This window comes from Hordeum vulgare, chromosome 1H (genome assembly GCF_904849725.1).
Source record: "Hordeum vulgare subsp. vulgare chromosome 1H, MorexV3_pseudomolecules_assembly, whole genome shotgun sequence".
Lineage (NCBI taxonomy): Eukaryota > Viridiplantae > Streptophyta > Magnoliopsida > Poales > Poaceae > Hordeum > Hordeum vulgare.
In genome coordinates, this window is record NC_058518.1 from 482072877 (window position 1) to 482099823 (window position 26947).

At 50.0% G+C, this 26947-nt stretch overlaps 1 pseudogene; it reads left to right on the plus strand.

The window, feature by feature from the left end:
* LOC123401335 lies at positions 1-25161 on the plus strand (annotated as a pseudogene).
* Positions 25162-26947: the final 1786 nt, after the last annotated feature.

Consider the following 26947-nt stretch of genomic DNA (forward strand, 5'->3'; position numbering starts at 1 on the left):
ATGGGAGATGTCCATTACGTCGGCATCGGGCGCGTGGGAGAGCTCCGGCTCCTCGTCCTCCTCCTCAAGCTCATCCTGGTCGGTGATCATCTATGCCTGCGCCGCCTCCATCTCCTGCCGTCGACGACGTCTGGCCTCCGCAGCCGACTCTCAGCGGATGGAGTTGAGGATGGCATGCTGCTCCTCGCGCAGGTTCGCGTCACCAGCATACTCCTCGTCTTCCTCCGTCTCCGGCTTCTCCTCCTCCTCCTTAATCTCTGGCTCCTCCTCCTCCTTTGGATCCTCTACACCCGGAGGTATCCCCACGGCGGTCCGGGCTTTGTGCCTTGCCCGGACCTGCTCAAGGAGCTGCAGCCGACGCCGCTCCAACGTTAGAAAGTGGCGGCAGTGGGGCTCCATGGCATTGCCAAAGAGCGTGGGAGAGGAGATGAACAGGATCAGGTGACGGTGCATACAAGGAGGAGGTGGATGTGCTAGGGCTGCGGGAAGGCAGACGGCTTAAATAGCCAGATTTTGCCTTGGGTAGCGAGCTAGAGTGTTGTCACGAGACGTTCACACCACAGCGACGGACGAGGCGTCCGTCGGACCTCTACATTCGATGGACGTGTCTGCGCGAGACCCCATCGCCAGGTTAACGTGGCGGGTGATGGGGTCATAGTCCTAGGGTAGGGTCATAGGCCTGTCCTACAGGTCCTACCTAAGGACTACCCCACGCAAGGGACGGGACCTTAAGCATGCCCGACTGTATTAAGGTGCCCCCATCATCCGGTCGGTAACAGGCCCAGAATTATCCAGTCAGAGACTAAGACTCGGAGGACACCATACCTACCGACTGGATACACTCGGTTCGTCGTAACCTCCCTGGAGGGAAAATGTCGTACGTTTCCGGGTGCATTAACTAGCATTTACAGCATAAGTTACCTGTAACGCATGCATTCAATCGCCACTACTCCACCCTTGAATCAGAACCGTTGTGGAGGGCAGCGCACTCTATATAAGCCGCCCTCCCCCACTGGTAAAAGGGTTAGAAAAACATTGTACTCCATATTACACTCGGTAACCAGCTCCAAGAGCACTGAGACGTAGGGCTATTACCTCCACCGTAGAGGGGCCTGAACTCATACAACCTCGCCGTAGCTAGGACTCTGCCCATCTCATTCGTACCCTACACATCTACTGTCAGGCTTATACCCACGACAGTTGGCGCCCACCGTGGGGCAGGCGTCTAAGCGACTTCCGGCGAGTTTGCGACTACTTCCTTTCATCATGTCGTCCGGCGGAGTTTCGAGCATGGGTCACCAGATCCTCTTCGATGCTCTCTCCTTTGTCGTCGACGATTCGGCGTGGCTTCGGGAGGCACCCCTTGACGTCAAGGTGCTTCCCCGTCACGGGGCCACGCACTTTCGTGCCGGCGCTCGCGGCGTTCTTCTTCTCCAACAATCGGCTCCGTTGCCGGCTTGCACCTTCGTCACGCGCCGCAGCAGGCGATCTCGCAGTCCGCGTCTACAACGTTGGGTGCAGCATGCCCGAGCGCGCCAGTTCGCCTCCTCTCAGGTGGCAGTCCTGGAGTATGTTGTTGTCGCCCCACACTCCCAGTGCTCGGACTCGGTTCCGACTGAGCTTCCTACCGAGTACGTGGGTCGTGGGCCTGCAGCAGAAGTACATATGGCCAACTCCCATGAAGATCCTCGTCAAGCCGACCGAGGTGAAGTTGGCGAAGCATCCGGTGCGCGTCGTCCGCCTCGTCGTTCTGCCAGCCGACACACTCGGCGGAGCAACGTGGAGGTGTTCCGCACACCTCTCCTCAACCTGGCCGCGGCTGCCCAGATTGCCGATTCCCTCCAGCCGACTGATTCAGAGGCAGGAAGGGGAATCGAACAAATCCGAGCCCTGTTGCGCACGGCGCAACAGCAGAATTCTGCAGTCTCCCAGTCACACAATCGGATCCACAATAGTTCCGTCCATGCAAACAGGCATAGATCGGTTCACAGCCCTGGATCTCATCAGTATCGCCGTCGCTCACGCACCCCTCCGCGGGGTGGGCCCTACGGGTCCCGGCATCATGATGATCGGCATTCAGTCGGCGACACCTACGACCCAAGACCCGACGCAAGGGGCCGAATCGCCCAGCGAAGAGTTGACAGGGGTCGAGCCCACCGCGATGGCCGTGATATGGACCGTCCAAGTGGAAGCAAGGCCATCGTATCTGGCCCCGAGTGTTTTAGTCGAGCCATCCGCTCGGCTGATATCCCGCCCAATTTCCGATTGGCTGCGGGAATCGGTAAATTCTCAGGAGAGTCCAAGCCCGAAACATGGCTAGACGACCACCGAGTGGCGGTCCAGATCGGAGGAGGAGACGACCATGTCGCTATGAAGCACCTCCCTCGGATGCTGGACGGCTCGGCCCGAGCCTGGCTGAACCAGTTGGCCCCCTCAAGCATTTACAGTTGGGCAGATCTAGCCCGAGTGTTCATCAGAACCTTCGAAGGAACGTGCAAGCGCCCTGCAGGTCTTGTGGAGCTTCAGCACTGTGTCCAATAGCCGAATGAACCCTTGCGCGACTTCATCCAGCGATGGACGACTCTTTACCACACGGTGGAGAACGTCACCGAGCATCAAGCAGTCTGCGCCTTCAAGGCAGGCGTGCGGTACAGGGAGTTGTACTTGAAGTTTGGTCGAACCGGCGACATCTCCATGAGCAAGATGATGGAGATAGCAACTCGCTACGCAAATGGCGAAGAAGAGGACCGCATCCGGAGCGGTAAACACAAGACAGTCGGCGATACCGACGGAGGTAACACTCGGAAGCAGAAACCGAAGGTTCCTCCCACACCGCAAGCAGAAGCTGCAGCTGTAACCAGCGCCAAATTCAAGGGCAAAGGGAAAGCGCAGTTCACCCCCAAGAAAAAGCCTTTCAACAATCCCATACTGGACCAGCCTTGTCCAATCCATACGAAGATGGATGAGGAAGGTAACCCCATATACGCAAAGCACACCACTCGACAGTGCCGCCTCCGGATCCAGGGTTTCAGCGAAGGGCAGCCGAGTGAGCAGAATCCTGAACAGGATGAGGAGGACAAGGAGGATCCGTTCCCCCAAGTCCATGCAACCCTCATGATCTTCGCTGACGTCGAAAGCAAGAGTGGACTGAAGCTAGTAAACAGAGAAGTCAACATGGCCGTTCCGACTGCCCCTAAGTTTCTCAAATGGTCTCAGACTGCGATTACCTTCGATCAGTCGGATCATCCAACACATGTCCCCACTCCAGGAAGGCAGGCTCTAGTCGTCGACCCGGTGGTGGAAGGGGTCCGACTGCGCAAAGTCCTAATGGACGGCGGCAGCGGGTTGAATATTATGTATGCTGACACTCTCAAGGGGATGGGCATTCCGATGTCCAGACTCAGCGAGAGCAATATGCAGTTCCACGGAGTCGTCCCAGGGCGGAAGGCCAAGTCACTCGGCCAGATCGCGTTGGAGGTCATCTTCGGCTCCGACAAGAACTTTCGCAAGGAGAAGCTCATATTCGAGGTGGTGGACTTCCAGAGCGCTTACCATGCAATTCTGGGCCGCCCGGCATATGTGAGTTTCATGGCACGACCGTGCTATGTGTACTTGAAGTTGAAAATGCCCGGTCCAAAAGGCGTTATCACCATCACCGGCAACCGCCAGCGAGCCGAGGAGTGTCTGCAGGAGGGGTCGAGGATCTCCGACCATCAGATGGCTGTACTCGAGCTCGAAGAGTACAAGAAGACAGTCGACCCCGCTGACTTAATGCGCTCGAAGAAGCCAGCTTCTGAGTCCGCGTTCCAGTCGGCAGGGGAGACTAAGAAGGTTAGCATCCACCCGACGGACGAGTCTGCCGCCCCGACGAACATCTCCACCACCTTGGATCCCAAATAGGAAGCCGAGCTCACCCAATTCCTCCGTGAGAACTGGGACATCTTCGCATGGAAGCCATCTGACATGCCGGGTGTACCTAGGGAGTTGGCTGAGCACCGACTGCATGTGGATCCCGCTGCTCGGCCCGTCCGAGAGCGCCTGCGTCGGTCCGCCGCGCACAAAAGGAAGGCAATCGGAGAAGAGGTGGCTAAGCTGCTAGCTGCAAGTTTCATTCGCGAGGTTCACCACTCCGAGTGGCTCGCCAATGTAGTCATGGTACCCAAGAAGGACAAGTCACTCCGAATGTGCATTGACTTCAAGCACCTCAATAAGGTCTGCCCGAAAGACCATTTTCCGCTCCCCCGCATAGATCAAATTGTCGATTCGACTGCGGGGTGCGAGCGTTTATCATTTCTTGATGCTTACTCGGGTTATCATCAGATCCGTCTGTATGGTCCCGACGAGTTGAAAACAGCTTTCATCACCCCGTTTGGGTGCTTCTGCTACATCACCATGCCTTTCGGTCTGAAGAATGCAGGAGCTAGCTTTATGCGCATGATCCAAAAATGTCTCCTCGACCAGATCGGTCGCAATGTGGAGGCATACATGGATGATATCGTAGTCAAGTCTCGCAAAGGTTCCGACCTACTGACTGACTTGGCAGAAACATTCACCAACCTTCGTAGGTACGATATCAAGCTAAATCCTGCCAAGTGTTCATTCGGTGTTCCCAGCGGAAAGTTACTTGGTTTCTTCGTTTCCGAACGAGGGATCGATGTTAACCCCGAAAAGATCGGGACCATCGTCCGAATGGAGAGGCCGGTCAGAATACACGATGTTCAACGACTCACAGGTTGCTTAGCAGCTTTGAGCAGGTTCATCAATCGACTCGGCGAAAAAGCACTTCCTCTGTACCGACTCATGAAGAAATCAGATACCTTCGAGTGGACAGACGAAGCCCAAATTGCGCTCGACGACCTCAAAGTCCTACTCTCCACCCAGCCGGTTCTTACTGCTCCGCTCAGTAAAGAGCCCCTTCTTCTGTATATCGCGGCTACAAATCAAGTCGTCAGTACTGTTCTTACAGTCGAGCGAGAAGAAGAAGGCAAAGCATACAAAGTTCAGGGCCAGTGTACTACGTCTCCGAAGTCCTGACACCTTCCAAGCAGAGGTATCCCCATTATCAAAAGCTTATCTATGGGATCTATTTGACTGCGAAGAAGGTTGCCCATTATTTCCAAGACCACTCGGTATCTGTCGTTTCTGATTCTCCTTTGTCGGAAATTCTCCACAATCGAGACGCGTCAGGCCGAGTGGCGAAGTGGGCGATGGAGATGTTGTACTGTGACATCAAGTTCGAGGCCAAGAAAGCTATTAAGTCTCAAGCCCTGGCTGACTTTATAGCAGAATGGGTAGAACAACAGCAACCGACTCACATCTACTCGGCTCATTGGACAATGTTCTTCGATGGGTCTAAGATGTTGAATGGATCCGGTGCTGGCGTTGTGATCGTATCACCAAGGGGTGACAAGCTCAAGTATGTGCTTCAGATTCACTTTGATTCCTCTAACAATGAGGCAGAGTATGAAGCTCTTCTCTACGGATTGCGCATGGCCATCTCACTCGGCGTCCGTCGCCTGATGGTCTACGGCAATTCAGACTTGGTGGTCAACCAAGTTATGAAAGAGTGGGACGTAAGGAACCCCACTATGACAACCTACTGCAATGCAGTCAGGAAGCTGGAGAAGAAGTTTGAAGGTCTAGAACTTCATCATGTTCCAAGGCTGAAGAACCAAGCGGCGGACGAATTGGCTAAGCTCGGATCCACTCGGAGACCCGTCCCGAGTGATGTCTGCCTCGAGCACCTTCATCTTCCTTCAGTCAAAGAAGATCCCTTCACGGAAGAGCCAGTGCAACCCAAGAGCACAACAGACCCGACTGAAGTCGATGTGCCTGCTATGGTTGATCTGGTCACAGAGATTCTGGTAATTATCCCCGAGTGGACTGCGCCGATTATGGCATATATCCTAAGGCAAGAGCTTCCAGAAGACGAAGTCCAAGCCCGACAAATAGTCCGCAGGTCGAAGGCGTTTACCGTCATTGACGGTCAATTGTATAAGGAGAGTGTTTCAGGCGTTCTCCAACGTTGCATTTCCCCAGAGGAAGGGCAGTTGATCCTAGAGGATATCCACTCGGGAACCTGCGGCCATCATGCTTCTTCAAGAGCAATCGTCGCCAAGGCGTTCAGGGCTGGATTCTTCTGGCTGCAGGCTAACAAAATGGCCAAAGCTATGGTCGATCGATGCGAAGGCTGTCAGTTCTACTCCAACCAGTCCCACAAGCCAACATCTGCACTTAAGACAATCCTGCTTGTGTGGCCGTTTGCAGTTTGGGGATTAAACACAGTCGGTCCATTCAAGACAGGCCAAGGAGGTTACACACATCTGTTGGTGGCAGTCGACAAGTTTACAAAGTGGATAGAAGCTAAGCCCATCAAGAAACTCGACGCCTCCATAGCCGTGAAGTTTGTCAGAGACATCATCTCCAGATTGGAGTGCCTCACAACATAATCACGGACAATGGGACAAACTTCGACTCAGACAGATTCAAAGGTTTCTGCGCGAGTCAAGGTATCCGAGTGGATTTTGCTTCCGTAGCACATCCACAATCCAACGGACAAGCTGAGCATGCAAATGGACTTATCCTTCAAGGTTTGAAGCCTCGACTCTTGCGAGAGATAGGACATGCTGCTCGTGCGTGGGTAACCGAGTTACCTTCAGTACTTTGGGGTCTCTGCACCACTCCGAACAGATCAACGGGGCGATCACCGTTCTTCCTCGTCTATGGAGCAGAAGCGGTCCTTCCGAGTGACCTGCTTCACAATGCCCCGCGAGTCGAACTCTTCTCCGAAGCTGAAGCAGAACAAGCAAGGCAAGATGGAGTCGATCTTCTAGAGGAGGAGCGCGAAATGGCACTTACTTGCTCAACAATTTATCAGCAAGATCTGCGACGTTTTCATGCACGACATGTCAGAAGCCGCACGTTCCAGGCTGGCGATTTGGTGCTCCGAGTGGATCAGCAGAGACCACACAAGTTGGCTCCGGCCTGGGAAGGTCCTTTCATCATTTCAAAGGTGCTGAACAACGGAGCATACAGACTCTACAACATTCAGAAGGAGACCGACAAACCCCGCGCGTGGAACGGAGACCTCCTCAAGCGTTTTTATACATGATCGCCGACTGAAGCAGTGTGACGAACAAGTTTTGGAGAAATAATATACAACAGATTCAGTTTCTTTTACAGATTCAGAGTTCTTCCGTGGTTGCAGACTATGGTCACAAAAAAAAAACTTAGCTGCGATCCCGCATCGCCTAAGTATTAACTTCCTCCGAGTGTGCACTTTGCGTCACACTCGGGGACTTAGCTGCGATCCCGCATCGCCTAAGTATTCACTTCCTCCGAGTGTGCACTTCGCGTCACACTCGGGGACTTAGCTGCGATCCCGCATCGCCTAAGTATTAACTTCCTCCGAGTGTGCACTTTGCGTCACACTCGGGGACTTAGCTGCGATCCCGCATCGCCTAAGTATTAACTTCCTCCGAGTGTGCACTTTGCGTCACACTCGGGGACTTAGCTGCGATCCCGCATCGCCCAAGTATTAAGTTCCTCCGAGTGTGCACTTTGCATCACACTCGGGGACTTAGCTGCGATCCCGCATCGCCTAAGTATTAACTTCCTCCGAGTGTGCACTTTGCGTCACACTCAGGGACTTAGCTGCGATCCCGCATCGCCTAAGTATTAACTTCCTCCGAGTGTGCACTTTGCGTCACACTCGGGGACTTAGCTGCGATCCCGCATCGCCTAAGTATTAACTTCCTACGAGTGTGCACTTTGCGTCACACTCGGGGACTTAGCTGCGATCCCGCATCGCCTAAGTATTAATTTCCTCCGAGTGTGCACTTTGCGTCACACTCGGGGACTTAGCTGCGATCCCGCATCGCCTAATTATTAATTTCCTCTGAGTGTGCACTTGGCGTCACACTCGGGGACTTAGCTGCGATCCCGCATCGCCTAAGTATTCACTTCCTTCGAGTGTGCACTTCGCCTCACACTCGGGGACTTAGCTGCAATCCCGCATCGCCTAAGTATTAACTTCCTCCGAGTGTGCACTTTGCGTCACACTCGGGGACTTAGCTGCGATCCCGCATCGCCTAAGTATTAACTTCCTCCCAGTGTGCACTTTGCGTCACACTCGGGGACTTAGCTGCGATCCCGCATCGCCTAAGTATTAACTTCCTCCGAGTGTGCACTTTGCGTCACACTCGGGGACTTAGCTGCGATCCCGCATCGCCTAAGTATTAACTTCCTCCGGGTGTGCACTTTGCGTCACACTCAGGGACTTAGCTGCGATCCCGCATCGCCTAAGTATTAACTTCCTCCGAGTGTGCACTTTGCGTCACACTCGGGGACTTAGCTGCGATCCCGCATCGCCTAAGTATTAACTTCCTCCGAGTGTGCACTTTGCGTCACACTCGGGGACTTAGCTGCGATCCCGCATCGCCTAAGTATTAACTTCCTCCGAGTGTGCACTTTGCGTCACACTCGGGGACTTAGCTGCGATCCCGCATCGCCTAAGTATTAATTTCCTCTGAGTGTGCACTTTGCATCACACTCGGGGACTTAGCTGCGATCCCGCATCGCCTAAGTATTAATTTCCTCCGAGTGTGCACTTTGCGTCACACTCGGGGACTTAGCTGCGATCCCGCATTGCCTAAGTATTAACTTCCTCCGAGTGTGCACTTTGCGTCACACTCAGGGACTTAGCTGCAATCCCGCATCGCCTAAGTATTAACTTCCTCCGAGTGTGCACTTTGCGTCACACTCGGGGACTTAGCTGCGATCCCGCATCGCCTAAGTATTAACTTCCTCCGAACTTTCTCCGAGTGTGCACTTTGCGACACACTCGGAGACTTAGCTGCGATCAAGCATTGCCTAAGTATTACCTTCCTTCGAGTGTGCACTTTGCGTCACACTCGGGGACTTAGCTACGACCCTGCGTCGCCTAAGTATTAACTACCTCCGAGTGTGCACTTTGCGTCACACTCGGGGACTTAGCTGCGATCACGTATCACCTAAGTCCTAATATTTTACGAGTACACATTTAGTGTTCAACTCCAAACAGCATTCAAGCAAAATAATAAGTGTTTTCGTTGTCACTCCAACAGTCTAGACACGATAACAGACTCGGTGCGGATCAAGCTTACCCGCACCGATCCAAAAGTATGACTGCCAACAGAAGTGGCCAGAATATCGTACAGGTAAACACTCGGCATACCGAGGATAAAGTTCGATCATGACTCAACTGGGCCCGCGTCAGGACTGGAGGGTTCCACAAAAGTATCCAGGTCGATTCCATCAGCAATGCGGGTCGCAGTCTCCAAGAATGTCTCCATGAAGTCTTCGAATTGAAGCTTCTTCGTGTTGGCAACTTTCAAGGCTTTCAGCTTATCTTCCCGCACTTCTTTGCAATGGACTCGGACCAAGGATAGCGCCACATCAGCACCGCAACGTGCTGCCGATTTCTTCCAAGATTGCACTCGGGCCGGAATCTCCCCCAGTCGCCCCAACAGAGTCTCCATCTTCTCCCGCGACTCCTCCTCCGGCCAAAGCTCCTTCTCAATGCGACCGAAGATTTCTCTCAGTCGGTTGATGAACGGACCCACTTTGCCTACGCGGATATAAGCATGGAGTAGATTACGGTTGGCGTCCTCGCTGAGTGGTACATTGTCCTTAATGGATCGTTCCACGGCCGCTGCTTCAGCTTCGGCGTCACCACAAAAATCTGCAACAAACGAGCAAATAGAAATTACAAACCGAGTGTTCGTCACAAGATACAACCACTCGAAAAATCATCAGACTTACCAGCCAGACGACTCATCATCTGGACAGCCCAGTCGTTCACATACTTCTCCTGAGCTGTCCATCATTTGTTCCAAGCAGTCATTTGATCGTACGCTTCGGTCCTTTGTTTTTTCAGCCTCTCCACCTCCGCCACCAACGCCCTGTTTGCCTCCAGCGCTTCCTCCAAGGATTTCTCTCGAACTTCCAGCGCGTTCTTCATGCCAGTCATGGCGAGCGTTGCGGCTTCTAGTTCACCAGCATAGTGGTTCTTCTCAGCCCTCAAGGCTTCATAAGCGCTCCCCATCTCACACGTTTTCTACAAAACGAAACAAAGGGGTATCAGCAACATTCTCAATACAAACTATGTTCTTCAGACCCCTGCCGATGCAAGCAGTCGACAGCGGTCTCGAGGACTACACCCAGTGGGTTCACTAAGAGTGACCCCACTGGCATGCACCTCAAGCAGGTCTGCCCTACTGAGGTGCACATTTTCACCTATGCCCCCGAGGCTAAAGCTACTCCACCTGTGGACAGTTTACTCTAGGGAGCTCTTACAGCAAGAGTACTCCGACTGCAGTAAGTACTTGCACTCAGAAATCTTGTCTACGGACATGACAAAAATAAAGACCAAAATTATAAAGACAACTGTCAGTGCAAGCACTCGACAGAAGTCTCGGGGACTACACCCACTGGGTTCACTCGGAGTGAACCCATTTCAAACAACATACTACGACAACACCCAGTGGGTTACAAAAGAAAAGTAAGTACTTACTAGACTACTTACTCGGATGTCGTCGCGCAGCTCCAAGCTCCGCTGGTACAAAGCCGCAATGGAGTCATAAGCCTTTTTGGCCTCCCCGGTCATCAGCTCCGCTTGGATCATGGCTCCCTTGACCGCTCCCACCTGCTCCTCTGGGACACACCGAATGCTGAACTCAACATTCGACGAACCGGGAACCGTGGGAAGATCCTGGGGCATCCCAAGGTTCGCCCCAGTCAGTTCGTCACCCACCGGCACTGGTTCGGTCGGTGGAGGCATTTCAGTCGGTGGAGCGTCGGCGGTAGGGGCAGCAGCAGGAGGAGCAGCCTCAAGGATAGGCTCCACAACAGGCTCCGCGGCTGGGTCAGCTCTCCCCTGCCCGTCTTCGTCCGGGTGAATCACCCCTGATAAGCCGAATAGCATGATGATTCAGAAAAAGAAAAAGATAGTACAGTCAACATGAATGAAACACCTGACTCCTACAACATACCCGGCTGGGACGAGACGACGTTGTCTGTGTCCACGGGGTCATCCCCTTGGCGGACCGGAGAGGTTGTGGAAGTGGCGACCCTGTCGAGTGAAGCCCATTCGACTTGTAAAGCGGGAGTTCACTCGGATAACATAAAAAGCCGAGAGTTAGATTCGCTTACGTGGATGTGACGGGGATGGCAACCCTCATGCGCGGCAGAGCCCTCCGAGGTTTAGGCCCACTCGGTTTGGGTGCCCTGGGAGATTGGCCTGCAGGTTCGGCGGAGACGTCCCTGGACCTCTTCGTGCCTCGAGCACTCGGGGCCGCCGGAGCAGTAGGTAGAGCACTCGACAACGCGGGGGGAGCCGAAGGGACGACGGGCTCGTGTCGACGCTTACTCCGCTGTTCCGGCGGTGGAGGTGGAGAGTCACACTCTTCGTCTTCTTCCTCCTCCTCGCTGTCCTCCTCCTCCGACTCCCTGCCGTCGGAGACATATTCAGCGCTATCCACGCTCCCCTCCTGGCTACCTTCTTCCTCCTCCTCCTCCGGATCCTCGTTCGAGACAGGGGAGGACCAGTTGGTCCATTCCTACATGAGATTCAGTCAGAAACATTAAGCATCACACAAGGATATAAGTGAACGACTGAAATCAAAACAGTTCGATATATTCGGTTAATGCTACTCACCTGATTCGGTGGCGGGTTGTCCGCGCTGTAAGGCACCACTCGGCGAGCTCCTTTAGGGTTCTCGCAAGGTCCCGTGATTTGGAGCACTATCGAGGTCACCTTCTCCTCGAGTATGCCCACCGCGACGGTCCGAGTGGAGTCCTCGGGCCCCGTGTAGAGCCACATAGCATGGTGGCGAGCTTGAAGAGGCTGGATCCGTCGACCGATGAAGACTTCCAACAGGTCAACACCGGTGACCCCCTCCGGACAACATCCGCGAGTGCCTCAACCAAAGGCTGGATGTCATTCCTCTCGGCTTTCGAGAGGGCGAGTTGTTTGAGTGGAGCAGGGCGATCCAGACTAAATGGAGGTAGCCCAGTCGACGCGTTCGGACAGGCTATGTCCTGGCAGTAGAACCACGTCGACTGCCAGTTCCTAACCGACTCGTTCAGCTGGAGAGCAGGGTAGCTACTCCGACTCTTTTTCTAAAACCCTAAACCCCCGCAGAGCTGGAGGAGATGCGTCTTGTCATCCGACTGACTGAGACGTTTAATGGTTTGAGAGCGGGCGGAGAAGATATGTTTGAACAAACCCCAATGAGGGGGGCAACCGATAAAGCATTCGCACAGAACAATGAAAGCAGAAAGGTGGGCGATAGCATTTGGAGGGAAGTGATGGAGTTGAGCACCAAAATGATTCATGATGCCCTTGAAGAAAGGGTGAGGGGGCAGAGAGAAACCTCGGTGAAAGCAAGACGCGCTCCCCCTCCCGCGGCGCCGGCTCAATCTCGTCGTCCGCTGGCAACCTCCAAGATTTATGCACGAGCTGGCCGTGCTCAACCAGCTCCAACAGGTCCCCCTGCGTCACTGTGGAGGGGAGAAAGTCCCCCTGGATCCATCCCGCTGGCAATGGCCGCTGCCGCCGCTGAGCAGCCGCCGCCTTGCCCTTCTTCTTCCTTGCCTCCATCTTGCTGGTCTGGCCCTTGGTCATGGCGGCGATGGCGAACTTCCGAGAAGGATGGGAAGACAAAGGTGTATGAGCGCAAGAGGTGGCGAGGAAGGCGGAACAAGCGAGAGCAGAGGATTCGGCGAGCGTAACCGAAAGGTCTCGTCGGTCGGAGTTAAAAAGAGCACCGACTGGGTCGCTGGCGAGCGGGCCCAAAATCTTATCCGCCCAACCAGCCACGGCGATATCGGCGGAAGAGTTGAAGGCGCGAGGATCGAGGAGTTAGGCGCTACTCGAGCGCGCTGACGTCGCCCTCGCTAAGCGCGCGGAACCTGAAATTTGAGATCCCGGAAAATCCGCCGCTGTCAGTTGACCGGTCGTGTCAAAAGATGCCGCGAAGGCACTCGGTTCCCGATAGTCCGTTTTGCAGAGCACATTCACTCGGATCGTCGGCCAAGAGAGATAGAATGGATAGAGGCAAGCAACGCCTAAGCCGAACCTAATCCAGTCGGATCTGAGCATCGAGCACTGCTTTGACGTTTCAACCCCAATCCATTCGGGGACTAATGATGGGGTCATAGTCCTAGGGTAGGGTCATAGGCCTGTCCTACAGGTCCTACCCAAGGACTACCCCACGCAAGGGACGGGACCTTAAGCATGCCCGACTGTATTAAGGTGCCCCCATCATCCAGTCGGTAACAGGCCCAGAATTATCCAGTCAGAGACTAAGACTCGGAGGACACCAGACCTACCGACTGGATACACTCGGTTCGTCGTAACCTCCCTGGAGGGAAACTGCCGTACGTTTCCGGGTGCATTAACTAGCATTTACAGCATACGTTACCTGTAACGCATGCATTCAATCGCCACTACTCCACCCTTGAATCAGAACCGTTGTGGAGGGCAGCGCACTCTATATAAGCCGCCCTCCCCCACTGGTAAAAGGGTTAGAAAAACATTGTACTCCATATTACACTCGGTAACCAGCTCCAAGAGCACTGAGACGTAGGGCTATTACCTCCACCGTAGAGGGGCCTGAACTCATACAACCTCGCCGTAGCTAGGACTCTGCCCATCTCATTCGTACCCTACACATCTACTGTCAGGCTTATACCCACGACAGCGGGCGTGGATGAACATGCCAGCACGCCTCCATATCCGCCTCATATTTGGGCTGGATATGAGGGGTGTTGGTTAGCCCGGGCGTTTGAGACCGGTTTGAGACGCCCGTCTGGGTCAAAACTTTGTGGCCGGTTAGTGAGACGGGTATGAGAGGTCCAGTTATAGATGCTCTAAGGTCATAGCTGCCACAATTTCGTACATTCAGGCATCATTCTTCTCGGCGTCGGAGAGGACACCTTTGAAGTAGATGATATGAATTGTCGGGAGTTTTTTGTAAACATGGCCCTCACTATCACAATTTATTTGCCGGCGGATCATAAAGATTAGTGATCTGTAGATAAGAGTTAACATTGTTAAATCATCATAGTAGTTATTCCCAACTAACAATATGAAACATATACAAAAAATGTTAGCCCATGCAGATGCACGTGTTGATGACTAGTATTGACTATTAGGATAGTTTTCTTATGTCATAGTTAGGATAGCTTCTTAAGATCATCCTAAGGAGTACATGGACTGTTTCAACATTTGTATACCTATTGAAGCAATCACTAAATCACTCATATACCATTTTAGTGTTCGGGAAATGACAATATATTTTCAGTTATGTGCTTAACGATGGGAAAATTATAGGATGACTCACGGGCAAACCCAAGATCGAATTTTAGAGGGGGCAATGCAGTGATAAATGAGAAAAAATGTATTTGCTAAGGGTGTGTTGTTGGAATTATGCCCTAGAGGCAATAATAAATATAGTTATTATTATAATTCCTGTATCAAGATAATCGTTTATTATCCATGCTATAATTGTATTGAATGAAGACTCATTTACATGTGTGGATACATAGACAAAACACCATCCCTAGCAAGCCTCTAGTTGGCTAGCCAGTTGATCAAAGATAGTCAGTGTCTTCTGATTATGAACAAGGTGTTGTTGCTTGATAACTGGATCACGTCATTAGGAGAATCACGTGATGGACTAGACCCAAACTAATAGACGTAGCATGTTGATCGTGTCATTCTATTGCTACTGTTTTCTGCGTGTCAAGTATTTATTCCTATGACCATGAGATCATATAACTCACTGACACCAGAGGAATGCTTTGTGTGTATCAAATGTCGCAACGTAACTGGGTGACTATAAAGATGCTCTACAGGTATCTCCGAAGGTGTTAGTTGAGTTAGTATGGATCAAGACTGGGATTTGTCACTCCGTGTGACAGAGAGGTATCCCGGGGCCCACTCGGTAATACAACATCACACACAAGCCTTGCAAGCAATGTGACTTAGTGTAAGTTGCGGGATCTTGTATTACGGAACGAGTAAAGAGACTTGCCGATAAACGAGATTGAAATAGGTATGCGAATACTGACGATCGAATCTGGGGCAAGTAACATACCGAAGGACAAAGGGAATGATATACGGGATTGTATGAATCCTTGGCACTGAGTTTCAAACGATAAGATCTTCGTAGAATATGTGGGATCCAATATGGGCATCCAGGTCCCGCCATTGGATATTGAACAAGGAGTCTCTCGGGTCATGTCTACATGGTTATCGAACCCGCAGGGTCTGCACACTTAAGGTTCGACGTTGTTTTATGCGTATTTGAGTTATATGGTTGGTTACCGAATGTTGTTCGGAGTCCCGGATGAGATCACGGACGTCACGAGGGTTTCCAGAATGGTCCGGAAACGAAGATTGATATATAGGATGACCTCATTTGATTACCGGAAGGTTTTCGGAGTTACCGGGAATGTACCGGGAATGACGAATGGGTTCCGGGAGTTCACCAGGGGGGGGGGGGGGAACCCACCCCGGGGAAGCCCATAGGCCATAAGGGTGGCGCACCAGCCCTTAGTGGGCTGGTGGGACAGCCCAAAAGGGCCCTATGCGCCATACAAAGGAAAATCAAAGAGAAAGAAAAAAAAGGGAGGTGGGAAGGAAGGGAAGGACTCCCACCCACCAAACCAAGTCCAACTCGGTTGGGGGGGGGAGCCTTCCCCCCTTGGACTCGGCCGACCCCCTTGGGGCTCCTTGAGCCGCAAGGCAAGGTCCCCTCCCTCCCACCTATATATACGGAGGTATTGGGGCTGATTTGAGACGACTTTTCCACGGCAGCCCGACCACATACCTCCACGGTTTTTCCTCTAGATCGCGTTTCTGCGGAGCTCGGGCGGAGCCCTGCTGAGACAAGGTCATCACCAACCTCCGGAGCACCCTCCCGCTGCCGGAGAACTCTTCTACCTCTCCGTCGCTCTTGCTGGATCAAGAAGGCCGAGATCATCGTCGATTTGTACGTGTGCTGAACGCGGAGGTGCCGTCCGTTCGGTACTAGATCGTGGGACTGATCGCGGGATTGTTCGCGGGGCGGATCGAGGGACGTGAGGACGTTCCACTATATCAACCGCGTTCACTAACGCTTCTGCTGTATGATCTACAAGGTTACGTAGATCACTCATCCCCTCTCGTAGATGGACATCACCATGATAGGTCTTCGTGCGCGTAGGAAAATTTTTGTTTCCCATGCGATGTTCCCCAACAGTGGCATCATGAGCTAGGTTCATGCGTAGATGTCTTCTCGAGTAGAACACAAAAGTTTTTATGGGCGGTGATGTGCGCTTTGCTGCCCTCCTTAGTCTTTTCTTGATTCCGCGGTATTGTTGGATTGAAGCGGCTTGGACCGACATTACTCGTACGCTTACGAGAGACTGGTTTCATCGCTACGAGTAACCCTGTTGCTCAAAGATGACTGGCAAGTGTCGGTTTCTCCAACTTTAGTTGAATCGGATTTGACCGAGGAGGTCCTTGGATGAGGTTAAATAGCAACTCATATATCTCCGTTGTGGTGTTTGCGTAAGTAAGATGCGATCCTACTAGATACCCATGGTCACCACGTAAAACATGCAACAACAAAATTAGAGGACGTCTAACTTGTTTTTGCAGGGTATGCTTGTGATGTGATATGGCCAACGATGTGATGTGAAATATTGGATGTATGAGATGATCATGTTGTAATAGAAAATATCGACTTGCACGTCGATGGTACGGCAACCGGCAGGAGCCATAGGGTTGTCTTTATACTAACGTTTGTGCTTGCAGATGCGTTTACTATTTTGCTAGGATGTAGCTTTAGTAGTAATAGCATGAGTAGCACGACAACCCCGATGGCAACACGTTGATGGAGATCATGGTGTGGCGCCGGTGACAAGAAGATCGTGCCGGTGCTTTGGTGATGGAGATCAAGAAGCACGTGATGATGGCCATATCATGTCACTTATGAATTGCATGTGATGTTAATGCTTTTATGCACCTTATTTTGCTTAGAACGACGGTAGCATTATGAGGTGATCTCTCACTAAAATTTCAAGACGAAATTGTGTCTCCCCGACTATGCTTGCAAGATGGAGGAAAACTCGTCTGTCAGTGAACATGTGCTCAAAATGTCTGGGTACTCAAACCGTCTAGCTGAGCTGGGGATTGAACTCCCGCAAGAGGCTATCACTGACAGAATCCTTCAATCACTGCCGCCAAGCTATAAAAGCTTTGTGTTGAACTACAACATGCAAGGGATGAACAAGTCTCCCGGCGAGTTGTTTGCGATGCTGAAAGTCGCAGAGTCGGAACTCCGTAAAGAGCATCAAGTGTTGATGGTGAATAAGACCACTAGTTTCAAGAGAAACGGCAAAGGCAAAAAGGGTAATTCGAAAAAGAGCGGCAAGCTTGTTGCCAATCCGCCGAAGAAACCCAAAGCTGGACCTAAGCCTGAAACGGAGTGTTACTATTGCAAGGGTATGGGTCACTGGAAGCGCAATTGCCCCAAGTATCTGGCAGATAAGAAGGCGACCAAAGAAAAATCAGGTATATTTGATATACATGTTATTGATGTGTACTTAACCGGCTCTCGTAGTAGTGCCTGGGTATTCGATACCGGTTCTGTTGCTCATATTTGCAACTCGAAACAGGAACTACAGAATAGACGAAGGCTGGCGAAAGATGAAGTGATGATGCGCGTAGGAAATGGTTCCAAGGTTGATGCAATCGCCGTCGGCACAGTTTCACTTCAGTTACCATCAGAATTAGTGATGAACTTAAATCATTGTTATTTAGTGCCTGCGTTGAGCATGAACATTATATCTGGATCTTGTTTATTGCGAGACGGTTACTCTTTTAAGTCAGAGAATAATGGTTGTTCTATTTCTATGAGTAACATCTTTTATGGTCATGCACCTAATGTGAGAGGATTGTTCATACTGAATCTTGATAGCGATACGCATATACATAACATTGAGACCAAAAGAGTTAGAGTTAACAATGATAACGCCATATTTTTGTGGCACTGCCGCTTAGGTCATATTGGTGTAAAGCGCATGAAGAAACTCCATGCTGATGGACTTTTGGAGTCACTTGACTTTGATTCACTTGACACGTGCGAACCATGCCTCATGGGCAAGATGACTAAGACTCCATTCTCCGGAACAATGGAGCGTGCAAGTGACTTGTTGGAAATCATACATACCGATGTGTGTGGTCCGATGAGCGTGGAGGCACACGGCGGATATCGTTATTTTCTCACCTTCACTGACGATTTGAGTAGATATGATTATGTCTATTTTATGAAGCACAAGTCTGAAACATTTGAAAAGTTCAAGCAATTTCAGAGTGAAGTGGAAAATCATCGTAACAAGAAGATCAAGTTCCTACGGTCTGATCGTGGGGGTGAATATCTGAGTTTCGAGTTTGGTACTCACTTAAGACAATGTGGAATTGTTTCACAGTTAACACCGCCTGGAACACCACAGCGTAATGGTGTGTCCGAACGTCGTAATCGTACTCTACTAGAGATGGTGCGATCTATGATGTCTCTTACCGATTTGCCGTTATCATTTTGGGGTTATGCATTAGAAACAGCTGCATTCACTTTAAATAGGGCACCATCAAAATCCGTTGAGACGACACCATACGAACTGTGGTATGGCAAAAAGCCAAAGTTGTCATTTCTTAAAGTTTGGGGATGTGATGCTTATGTCAAAAAGCTTCAGCCTGAAAAGCTGGAACCCAAAGCGGAAAGGTGCGTCTTCATAGGTTACCCAAAAGAGACAGTTGGGTACACCTTCTATCTCAAATCCGAGGGCAAAGTGTTTGTTGCTAAAAACGGAGCTTTTCTCGAGAAGGAGTTTCTCTCGAGAGAATTGAGTGGGAGGAAGATAGAACTTGATGAGGTTGTCGAACCTCTCATCCCTCTGGATGGTGGCGCAGGGCAAGGGGAAACCTCTGTCGTTGCGACGCCGGTTGAGGAGGAAGTTAATGATGATGATCATGAAACTCCGCTTCAAGTTTCTGTTGAACCACGCAGGTCGACGAGACCACGTGCTGCTCCAGAGTGGTACGGTAATCCCGTCTTATCAATCATGTTGTTAGACAACAATGAACCTGCAAATTATGAAGAAGCAATGGTGGGCCCAGATTCCAACAAATGGCTAGAAGCCATGAAGTCCGAGATAGGATCCATGTATGAGAACAAAGTGTGGACTTTGGAGGTACTACCTGAGGGCCGCAAGGCTATTTAGAAAAAATGGATCTTTAAGAGGAAGACGGACGCTGACGGCAATGTGACCGTTTATAAAGCTCGACTTGTGGCAAAGGGTTTTTCACAAGTTCAAGGAGTTGACTACGATGAGACATTCTCACCCGTAGCGATGCTTAAGTCCGTCAGAATCATGTTGGCAATAGCTGCATTTTTCGATTATGAAATCTGGCAGATGGATGTCAAAACGGCGTTCCTTAACGGTTTCCTTAAGGAAGAGTTGTATATGATACAACCCGAAGGTTTTGTCGATCCTAAGAATGCTAACAAGGTGTGCAAGCTCCAGCGATCCATTTATGGACTGGTGCAAGCATCTCGGAGTTGGAACAAACGTTTTGATGAGGTGATCAAAGCATTTGGGTTTATACAAGTGGTTGGAGAATCTTGTATTTACAAGAAAGTGAGTGGGAGCTCTGTGGCGTTTCTAATATTATATGTGGATGACATATTGCTGATTGGTAACAACGTGGAGTTTTTGGAGAGCATAAAGGATTACTTGAATAAGAGTTTCTCTATGAAGGACCTAGGAGAAGCTGCTTACATTCTAGGCATTAAGATCTATAGGGATAGATCAAAACGCCTGATAGGACTTTCACAAAGCACATACCTTGATAAAGTTTTGAAGAGGTTCAAAATGGAACAGTCCAAGAAAGGGTTCTTGCCAGTTTTACAAGGTACGAGATTGAGTAAGACTCAGTGCCCAGCAACTGATGAAGATAGAGAGCATATGCGCTCCGTCCCCTATGCTTCAGCTATAGGTTCTATCATGTATGCAATGCTGTGCACTAGACCGGATGTTAGCCTGGCCATAAGTATGGCAGGTAGGTTCTAGAGTAATCCAGGAGTGGATCATTGGACAGCGGTCAAGAATATCCTGAAGTACCTGAAAAGGACTAAGGAGATGTTTCTCGTGTATGGAGGTGACGAAGAGCTCGCCGTAAAAGGTTACGTCGATGCAAGCTTTGACACAGATCCGGACGACTCTAAGTCGCAAACCGGATACGTATTTATTCTTAATGGGGGTGCGGTAAGCTGGTGCAGTTCCAAGCAAAGCGTCGTAGCAGATTCTACATGTGAAGCAGAGTACATGGCTGCCTCGGAGGCGGCTAAGGAGGGTGTCTGGATGAAGCAATTCATGACGGATCTTGGAGTGGTGCCAAGCGCACTGAATCCAATAACCTTGTTCTGTGACAACACGGGTGCCATTGCCTTAGCAAAGGAACCGCGGTTTCACAAGAAAACCAGACACATCAAACGACGCTTCAACCTCATCCGCGACTACGTCGAGGGAGAGGACGTAAATATATGCAAAGTGCACACGGATCTGAACGTAGCAGACCGTTGACTAAACCTCTTCCACGGCCAAAACATGATCAACACCAGAACTGTATGGGTGTTAGATTTATTACAATGTAATTCACATGATGATGTGAGGGCTGGATTATTGACTCTAGTGCAAGTGGGAGACTGTTGGAATTATGCCCTAGAGGCAATAATAAATATAGTTATTATTATAATTCTTGTATCAAGATAATCGTTTATTATCCATGCTATAATTGTATTGAATGAAGACTCATTTACATGTGTGGATACATAGACAAAACACCATCCCTAGCAAGCCTCTAGTTGGCTAGCCAGTTGATCAAAGATAGTCAGTGTCTTCTGATTATGAACAAGGTGTTGTTGCTTGATAACTGGATCACGTCATTAGGAGAATCACGTGATGGACTAGACCCAAACTAATAGACGTAGCATGTTGATCGTGTCATTTTATTGCTACTGTTTTCTGCGTGTCAAGTATTTATTCCTATGACCATGAGATCATATAACTCACTGACACCAGAGGAATGCTTTGTGTGTATCAAACGTCGCAACGTAACTGGGTGACTATAAAGATGCTCTACATGTATCTCCGAAGGTGTTAGTTGAGTTAGTATGGATCAAGACTGGGATTTGTCACTCTGTGTGACGGAGAGGTATCTCGGGGCCCACTCGGTAATACAACATCACACACAAGCCTTGCAAGCAATGTGACTTAGTGTAAGTTGCGGGATCTTGTATTACGGAACGAGTAAAGAGACTTGCCGGTAAACGAGATTGAAATAGGTATGCGGATACTGACGATCGAATCTCGGGCAAGTAACATACCGAAGGACAAAGGGAATGATATACGGGATTATATGAATCCTTGGCACTGAGGTTCAAACGATAAGATCTTCGTAGAATATGAAGGATCCAATATGGGCATCCAGGTCCCGCTATTGGATATTGACCGAGGAGTCTCTCGGGTCATGTCTACATGGTTCTTGAACCCGCAGGGTCTGCACACTTAAGGTTCGACGTTGTTTTATGCGTATTTGAGTTATATGGTTGGTTACCGAATGTTGTTCGGAGTCCCGGATGAGATCACGGACGTCACGAGGGTTTCCAAAATGGTCCGGAAACGAAGATTGATATATAGGATGACCTCATTTGATTACCGGAAGGTTTTCGGAGTTACCGGGAATGACGAATGGGTTCCGGGAGTTCACCGGGGGGGGGGGGGCAACCCATCCCGGGGAAGCCCATAGGCCATAAGGGTGGCGCACCAGCCCTTAGTGGGCTGGTGGGACAGCCCAAAAGGGCCCTATGCGCCATACAAAGGAAAATCAAAGAGAAAGAAAAAAAAGGGAGGTGGGAAGGAAGGGAAGGACTCCCACCCACCAAACCAAGTCCAACTCGGTTTGGGGGGGGAGCCTTCCCCCCTTGGACTCGGCCGACCCCCTTGGGGCTCCTTGAGCCCCAAGGCAAGGTCCCCTCCCTCCCACCTATAAATACGGAGGTATTGGGGCTGATTTGAGACGACTTTTCCACGGCAGCCCGACCACATACCTCCACGGTTTTTCCTCTAGATCGCGTTTCTGCGGAGCTCGGGCGGAGCCCTGCTGAGACAAGGTCATCACCAACCTCCGGAGCACCGTCACGCTGCCGGAGAACTCTTCTACCTCTTTGTCTCTCTTGCTGGATCAAGAAGGCCGAGATCATCGTCGAGCTGTAAGTGTGCTGAACGCGGAGGTGCCGTCCGTTCGGTACTAGATCGTGGGACTGATCGCGGGATTATTCGCGGGGCGGATCGAGGGACGTGAGGACGTTCCACTACATCAACCGCGTTCACTAACGCTTCTGCTGTACGATCTACAAGGGTACGTAGATCACTCATCCCCTCTCGTAGATGGACATCACCATGATAGGTCTTCGTGCGCGTAGGAAAATTTTTGTTTCCCATGCGACGTTCCCCAACATGTGTTTGGTTGATGTCATGGACTGGAATGTCACGGGTCGAACCCGTTCCTATGCCTCGTTCCAGCGTTTGGTTTAGCAACCAGAACAGAACCCACTCATTCCACTTTTGGGAATATTCCATCCAGATCCGGAATGTGCCAATACCACCAAATTCACGGGATCACGCGGAACCATTCTCCTCCATCGACCGGCTCCTCCTTCCTCTCATCCTGCACAGCAGCACAGGGTGCGCCGCCTGCCTCTCCCTCCCTTCCCTGCACCGCCGGCATCTTCCTCCCTTCTTCCCTGCGCCGTCGGCCCTCTTCCTCCCTGCATTCCCTGCGCCGCCGGCCCTCTTCCTCCCTCCCTCCCTCTGTCGCGCCGCCGTCAACCTCGAAGTGCTGCTCCGCCGTGCTGCGCTGTCGTTCCTTTCCCTCCCTCGCTGCTGCACCGCCGGCCGGCTACCTCCCTTCCTACTGCACCGCCGACCCTCTTCCTCCCTCCCTCGTTCTCATCTTCTGTAGATCGGATCTGATGCATCTCATTTTTCTTGATTTGCAGGATAGAAGACCGGCTCCTCCTCCTCTCCTGAAGGTACGACGACCGACTTCTCCTCCTCTCCTGAGCAGTACTCTCTTGTTGTTCTTCAATACATATTTGTGTAAAATTGCTGCTGTCCATTGCATCTTTGCAATATGTGGTGATGTGTAATTTATTGTAGATGGCGAAGAAGATGAACAAAAGAAAAAGGATGGTTAGGGGAGCTGCTATTTGTGTCACACTAGTTGCAATAGCAGTTATTGTTCGAGATTTAGTAAGGAAGAGAAGGCCACGTGTTACATATGGCCCAATGCATGAAAGAGATCGAAACAGATTTGATTATCTGAACCAATTTTTTTGGCAAAGTGATGTGTTGTGTGAAAATATGTTAAGTTTGAAAGAGCTCCATTCTTTCACTTGTGTGACATACTTAGGCATCGCAAGTTGCTAGAAGATAGCCCACATCTTAGCGTGGAGCAACAATTAGCGATGTTTTTGCATACAATTGGGCATAACCTTTGGAATAGGATTATTTCAGCCAACTTTTGTAGATCATATGGCACAACAAGCATATATTTTAGAAAGGCTCTTCATGCCATAGGCGAGCTTCGTAATGATTATATAAGGCCACCATCACTGGAGACCCCCACAAAAATTGCAAGAAATCATCGATTTGACCCATATTTTAAGGTAAATTCAGAAACTATTCGTTAGCTATCTAGGATATATGATATGCCATTTAATACTTTTTATTATATAGGATTATATTGGAGCTATCGATGGTACACATGTGCGAGCAGGTGTTACCAAAGATGTGGAGCATGCTTTTCGGGGTAGGAAGGCCTTCACCACTCAAAATGTGATGGCAGCAGTAGATTTTGATCTACGCTTCACATATGTGTTGGCTGGTTGGGAAGGGTCAGCACATGATGTTACTGTTTTAGCTGATGCATTAACGCGTGAGAGAGGCTTACAAGTACCGCCTGGTAAGAAGTTGCGTAAGAAAATTGTCCATTTGTTATTGCATTACAAGAACCATTGTCACCAATTACTATTTCATTTTTTTAGGAAAGTTCTACCTAGTTGATGCTCGTTATGGAGCAAAGCCTGGGTTCTTACCACCTTTTCGTGGTGTGCGGTACCATTTAAATGAGTGGGGCAACAAGCCAGTCCAAAATGAGATGGAGTTGTTCAACCTTAGGCATTCATCTCTACGGGTGACGGTAGAGAGGTCTTTTGGATCTCTCAAGAGGCGTTTCAAAATTTTAGATGATGCCAAGCATTTCTTCTCTTTCCCGGTGCAAGTTGACATTGTTATAGCTTGTTGTGTTCTTCATAATTAGGCTTAGCGAAGAAGATTTGGGGAAGGGTAGTCAGCTTGAAAAATTTAAGTGGAGCTCTATGGGGTGAAGATACTTGCACAATTAGGCTTAGTGAAGAACACTATGCAGGTCATTGCATGGTAAGCTTCTAATCCTATGGCACATATCATGCTATTTTCTGCCTACACTATGCTAATTAGTTGCACGTTTTTTGTAGACACACAAAGCTGATGCCCCTTTCCTAAATACCTCAATTGAACACTATCATGCCATGGAGACCATTTTTGGGACAACCGTGGCTACTGGGATAAATGCTAGGTCTGGGAACGATCAACTTTCTATTGATGCGGACGATGAAGACAATGGTGAGGTGAACACATCACCCAATGTTGGCGAGTCCAAACACCCCAAAGGACCACCAAAAAAGAAGGCGAAGGTAGTGAAAGTTCTTGAAGATCCACTTGTTACCACTCTCAACTATGGGTTCAAACTTGTGGTTGATGCTCTTGTGAAGTCCGGGGATGATGATGCTATACCTGATGAACTTTGGGATGAGCTAGGTCTGCAAGTTGGAAGCTTTTGATGAAGAACAACTAGCCTACTACTATGCTCATCTTGTTGACAATTCGAAGATCGCAAAAGCCTTCATGACACTTTCCCAAACCAGCAAATCTGTTTGGGTGAGTAGGTATGTGAAGAAAAACTTCTAAATTCGACATGGTTGTATGGTTCTCAAGTATGTGAACTTGACATGTATGGATGCGCTGTTATTTGGTTGCTTTTGGATATTTGGTATGTGAACAACATGTATGGCTAGTGCACTTTGCTTTGGATTGTATTGAACAAAGACATGTAATGGCTGATTGCTTTTGGATGTGCCAAATTACTTGCTAGATGATGATATTATTGCTAAAAATTGTGTTCTTGTCAATACATATATTGTTATGTTGTTGTTTTTTCAAAATACAAACGAAATGCTGCCGAAATTTTGATTTTTGGTCATTCCATTCTTCCAAACCAAAACACTGGAACGGAACCGACCTGTTCTATTATTTTGCACAAACCGAACACAGGAACGGAACCGACCCGTTCCTCTGAAATGGAACCATTACATTTCATGACAGTTGGTTCCTCAAACCAAACACACCCTAAGTGAGGGTGAATCACTATTTAGCTTGGCATATTACAAAGACAAAGAAAATTGAGTGGGGCAGCTGCCCCCATTGCTTGTATGCTGGATTGGCCCGTCGGGTGACTGTTAATGGTTTTTTTTGAGTGGGTTTTGTGATTTCCTGTTGGTGGTATATGTTAGTTCGTTGCTATGAGAGCATCTTACATATATGCGTACATTCTTGGTCTTGCTCTCTTTTTCTATGGGTTTGCTAAAATTTAATCGACTGTGACTTAACCAAGTCTCGGTTTACTGTTGAGCTGTTTGATCTTTGATACAGGTTGATTATTTTTTTCTATTTCATATTCGATGCATGGCTCGTCAGATTGATCATAGTGTTCTCCATCAACTACACCTTTGAATTCCACAATACTCCTGCCATTCAACGGGTACTCCAGTAGAACATGTGGATGCTCCGCTTTAATACAATGTTCTTCTTCTTTCTGTGTGTGTGTGGGGGGGGGGGTATATTTGACCTCTTTTATCAGCTACTACGTACATTCATTTCATCGTCAGTTAATTCCAAACAGAGGGAGTAGTTTTTGTTATTGTTGTTGGATGTGCTAAAAGAACCGATAGCTAGCTTCTCATCGAAAAAAAAACAGGAACATCCGATGCGAGAGATGCCACTCCCATTTTCATTGTACTTGTACGTGCTCTCAATCGCATGGTGGATGCAAAGCACAACGTTCTCATCGACCAGATGGCATGGCCGTTCAGACCAACTTCAATGGGATGGTCCATTTCATCCGTCGCCGTTTGTTTAAATCCGTGCGGATAGAAAAAACGACCCAATGCGTTGACACAAACGGACGCGCGTTTATTTTTTATCCGTTTGTCGACCCATTTTTGGCCTAATTTTGAGCCTGATTTGAATTAACAGAACAGAACCCACTCATTCCACTTTTGGGAATATTCCATCCAGATCCGGAAGGTGCCAATACCACCAAATTCACGGGATCACGCGGAACCATTCTCCTCCATCGAGCGGCTCCTCCTTCCTCTCATCCTGCACAGCAGCACAGGGTGCGCCGCCTGCCTCTCCCTCCCTTCCCTCCGCCGCCGGCATCTTCCTCCCTTCTTCCCTGCGCCGTCGACCCTCTTCCTTCCTGCATTCCCTGCGCCGCCGGCCCTCTTCCTCCCTCCCTCCCTCTGTCGCGCCGCCGTCAACCTCGAAGTGCTGCTCCGCCATGCTGCGCTGTCGTTCCTTTCCCTCCCTCGCTGCTGCACCGCCGGCCGGCTACCTCCCTCCCTACTGCACCGCCGACCCTCTTCCTCCCTCCCTCGTTCTCATCTTCTGTAGATCGGATCTGATGCATCTCATT